Source organism: Populus euphratica, unplaced genomic scaffold (assembly GCF_000495115.2).
Source record: "Populus euphratica unplaced genomic scaffold, PopEup_1.0 scaffold700.1, whole genome shotgun sequence".
Taxonomy (NCBI): Eukaryota; Viridiplantae; Streptophyta; class Magnoliopsida; order Malpighiales; family Salicaceae; genus Populus; species Populus euphratica.
In genome coordinates this window covers 105,395-110,968 of record NW_011500572.1, presented here as the reverse complement: position 1 = coordinate 110,968, position 5,574 = coordinate 105,395, and positions in this window count along the sequence as shown.

The window sequence follows — 5,574 nt, the reverse complement described above, 5'->3', positions numbered from 1 at the left end:
ATAATATAAGATACCTTTAATTTATAATAAATGTTCATCTTAAATGCAGGCCTATCACATAAATAAGAGGATTGATGGATGAGTTTAAGTACTAAAATTGAAAAGACAAAGAGATGGCCAAACTTAGAAAAGAGATGTTGGTGCAGTCTAAACTGAAACACTAGTCGGTAATTGAGTCATATCTGGAGCTGTAGATCTCAGATTTAAGTTTACTATATATGGATATAAAGGTAAGACATAGACCTACAACATTTGTAAGTTAAAAATGTCATTTTCATGTCCAAATTGTAGCAACAATGAAGAACTCTAAATCTGTCATACAACCTAGAAAGTCATGTCCAAATTGTAGCAACAATGAAGAACTCTAAATCTGTCATACAGCCCAGAAAGTGTTCAGTGTTTAACCTATATCTTGAGTTCTAGAAGTCCAAATGACCTTAATTTTTTTTCCTGAAAAACTGAAAAAAGTTCCTAGATTTTTCATGTGGATGTCTGGTTCAAATTCTGACATTATCAATGATGTTTTATTCAGACAAAAAGATAAGAATTGTTACCAAGTCAAGATATGACCACCCACTCATCAATTAATTATCAAATAAATAGTTTTCAATTTTGGCCTATAAAAGGAGGTATTTTTCATGTATTTAGGCATCTTGGTTTCCAGATTAAGATCATGTTCTTGCTTTCTCTTTTTGTATTTTTATGATGCTTAAGTTTTGATTTCATTAATATCCTGTTTATGCCTTTCATTTCCTTTCCTTTACTTAGTTAACTTTTATCTTATTTATGTTCTTATCTTTGTGACAATTAAAATAATGATAGAAAAGTCGAGGCAATAGAATTAAAAAAGAGTGGTCAATTAAAATCTATTCAACTTTGCATTTTTTTAAAGAATGTCTCCATGAACAAACTCATGCTTTAAACAGTTTCCAAAGGCCTCACCATAACCCATACTCGCACACATACAACCACGGTTAGAGAAATCACTCAAATTTTAGTTGAAAGAGTAAAAATAACAGCGCCCAACCTTCCCAACCACCGTTTCAAGCACATCATAATTTCCAAAATCTTCATGGATATATACCTCCTTATACTCCACCTCCTAAAAGAAATCTTGAGAACACATTCATGTATTCATTGAAAAACAAGAGGTAATTGATTGATACTTAAAAGTGTATTTTTATCAAGGTTTTATATCATCATTTTGCACTTAAAGTATCAATAACTCCTTAACTAAAGCATGTTTTATAATAATATATCTAATAATATAAGATACCTTTAATTTGTGGTAAATGTTCATTTTAAAAGCAGGCCTATCACATAAATGAAAGGATTGACTGATGACTTTAAGAACTTAAATTGCAAGGATAAAGAGATGGCCAAACTTAGAAAAGAGATGTCGGTGCAATCCAAACCGGAACACTGTTCGGTAAATGGGTCATATCTGGAGCTATATATCTCAGATTTAGGTCCAATTTATATGGATGGAAAGGTAAGACATAGGCCTACAACTTTCATATGGAGCCCAAGATCTAAAAAGGCCATTATCAAGTCCAAATTGTAGAAACAACAAAGAAGCCCGAATCTGTCTTCCAGCCCGAGCACTGTTCGGTATTTTGGCCATATCTGGAGTTCTAGAAGTCCAAATGAGCTGAATTTTTTACACAAGAAAGCTGAGACAATTGCCTACAACTTTCATGTTTGCAACTGGCTCCAGTTTTGACGTTATCAATGACGTTTTGGGCAGACAAGAGAAGATAAAGGTTATTATTATTATTATTATTATTATTATTGCTACTAATATTATTGTTGTTATTGTTGTTGTTATTTATAATTGTTTATAATTTATACAATTAACCTCCCTGTGGTTCGACCCCGGTTTTGTCGGGTTATTTATTACTTCGACACTTCTGCACTTGGGAGAAGATATCAATCTTTTGGTCGTGTCAGTAATCAATCCCAAGAAAATCCCATGGGGCAATATAATGGAAATGCAAGTAGTTTCGGAAGTCAACATATGGCTCAAGTAAAATCAGTCACTACTCTTCGTAATAGTAAGGCTATTGAAAAACCCACTCTTGAACTTTACGAGAAAGATGATGAGTCAATTTATGAGGGTAAGGAAGGGGCTAAATCTAAAAAATATATAAAAAAAACTGATTCCCTACCAGCACTTCCATTTCCTTATGCCATGACCAAACAAAGAAAAGTCAATCATAACTCTGAAATCGTTGAAACTTTCAAATAGGTAAGGATCATTATACCTTTGCTAGATGCTATTAAATTTTTGATGAAACCAGTTACTAGTGGAAGATCGTAGTAAGGCCTGATAATTCTAGAAGTGTTAATTGAGTAGCATTAAATTGCTTCAGCCCGCAAGACTACATTTTTTTCCCGCTGGAATCCTTTTTTTTTTTTGTTTGGTTGGATTTTGATCTTCTTGATTAAAAAAAAAAAATAAAAAAACCTCATGCTTGTATCATATAATATCCACGCACTCACATTTTATGCACACGTAGAACCTTTTAATTGAAGTTAATTCCTTCAATCTTCATCCAAAGAGCAGTGACTTCAATGTAAAATTATGCGTGGCGGTGGATGACATATAATTGTGTAAAGATCTATTGATGATTCAGTGGCGGCCTTTGTAATGGTATGTTGACATAGAATTTCGTACTTTCTTCTTCATTGCACCAATTCTGCAAATAAAATACAAACAGAATAAAGCTAACCAATGTCCACATAAAGACGACGATGTGAATTTACTATGGACTAATAATAAGCTGGTTGGAGAGTGCGATTAGTACTTAAAAGTGTATTTTTATCAAGGTTTTATAATATCTAATAATATAAGATACCTTTAATTTATGATAAATATTCATCTTAAATACAAGCATATCACATAAATAAAATGATTGATTGATGAGTTTAAGTACTGAAATTGAAGGATAAAGAGATGTCAACATTAGAAAAAAAGATGATAGTGCAGTCCAAACTGAAACACTGTTTGGTAATTGGGTTATATCTATAGCTATAGATCTCGGAATCTAAGATTTAAAAAGGTTCTTTTCAAGTCCAAATTATAGCAACAATGTAAAAGTCTACAAGTCCAAATTATAGCAACAATGAAAAAGTCTAAATCTGTCATGCAGCCTATACACTATTTAGTGTTCAACCTATATGTTGAGTTCTAGAAGTCTAAATAACCTTAATTGTTTTCCCTGACAAGTTGAGATAATTTCGTAGAACTTTAATATGAAGGTCTGGTTCAAATTCTGATGTTATCAATGATGTTTTATTCAGAAAAGAAGATAAGGATTGTCACTAAATCAAGAGTTGGTCACTCCCTAATCAATTAGTCCTCAAATCAATAGAACCCAATTTTGGCCTATAAAAGGAGGTATTTGCCATGCATTTAGGAATCTTGGTTTCCAGATCAAGTTCATGTTCTTGCTTTCTCTCTTTATATTTTTGTAATGGTTAAGTTTTGCTTTCATTAATATCTTGTTTATACCTTTCATTTCCTTTCCTTTATAATTTGTATAATTAACCTCCCTGTGGTTCGACCCCGGTCTTGCCGGGTTATTTATTACTTCGACACTCCTGCACTTGGGAGAAGACATCAACCTTTTAGTCGTGTCACTAAGTTTATTATGTCAAGGTGAAAAGGTTACACTAATGGTGTAAGAATAAGTATAGTGTAAACTTAACATAGACTTTAATATTTGATACTAACATGTTTTTTATTTCTTATCTTGTTCACTCTTCAATACTTTGCTTGTTAAATGACTAATCTAGATTTATGTCATATAACACTAGGTATAACAAATGCTTGACACTTTCATAGCATAAACCACATGGTATAACTAATGACGAGTCAATTGAAGAAAATGAAGACAATTATCACTAACTATCAAAACACGAAATTGTAATTCTATAAACTATAATGTAATAGTTATTGATAAAATTCTCAATAAAGAAGTATTTATTTTATTATTGTTATGTGAACTTGTGTTATTGTGTTGTGTGTACAACTTTTAATTTAAGTATTTGCAGGATAGATAGGAATAAAGATACAATTTGGCGTCATTCACTATTGATAACATTGATGAAAATATTGATTGTTAGTATCTGTCGGTGTGTTCTAGAATCAAAAGGAACAATTCCCCTCCCTCTGGAATTGTTCATTGTATATAATAATGATGGAAATATTGACGATTTGTGTCCGTCAGTGTATGGAAAAGGCGAATGGAATTGTTCCCCTCCTCTTGAAACTGTTTACCATCCATAACACTAATGGAAATACCGACAGTTCATGTCCATTGGTGCATTCCAGAGGTAAAGAAATTGTTCCTTTCCCCTTAACATTGTTTACTATGCATAACATCGATGGAAATACCATAGGACTGAAAACCGTTAGTGTATTTTAGAGGCAAGGGGAATTATTCCCCTTCTCATATTAGTGATGATAATTAAAGTTCATTGAGTAAGTGGCAAGTTTCCCAAGAGAATTATTGATATACTACGAATTCCAACGCATTGGTAATTAATGCATCTTTGATTGTTTACTATTTACAGTTTTACCAATAGAATCATGGATAGACCTCGAAATATATGGAGAGTTTTTTGAAATTTTTAGTATGAAGTAAAAATTTCAAGGTGAAGTTACCGAGGCAATCCTCGATGTACTAATTTAAAGTAATAATATTTAATAGTCTGTCGATGATTCCCTCGATAAAACATAGTATAAAACCCAACAAGAGCATCTGAACTTCATTTTTTTTCTTTCAATCTCAAAATCACTCTCACTCTCTCGAATCATCTCCTCAAAGTTGTAATAAAAATAGTGGAAATTAAGTTTTTTTTCTATCAACACAATTACCAAGTATATATGGTGAATCTTTAGACGTATCTTCTTTTTATTTTTTTTAGTTTATTAACAATGTATTTTTTTTATATCACACATAGATAAACTCTAAAATTAAGCAAACCATTAAGGTAACTAAAGCCTATATTTGGTTTTGTATTATTTTTTTCTCTATTTTTTTATCAACAAAATCACAGACAGACATTGCAATAATGTTTTATTGTTTTGTTGAATTTAATTATTATTGTCAAATTTGTAGTATAAATGTCAATTGAATATGTAGGATTAAATTTAATTACAAAAAATGCTTATCAATGTAGGATTAAAAATATTATCATGTTGAAAATGAGATGAAATTGAATAATCCAAACATCCTGAGGTTGCACAAGTAATAACATCGGTGTTTATATCGTCAATGAAAATTTCATTGTTTCAATGGAGTCATGCTTTTAAACATCCTGATTAGAAAGCTCATGTCGATGCATGGTTTATAAGATTTAAGGTTAGTGTTACCTTAGAATTTTTACTATTTTTATGTTAATTCCTTTACCTTGTTGAAATTATAGAGCAAATGATAATGTTGTGAGGAGGGTTTGGGTGAATTACATAGCAACTAGGTAACATCGAAAACAATATAATATATATTTTTTTGTTTTAAATGTTAAAATTTCATTTGTTATTAGCTCATATAGAATACGTTTGTAACA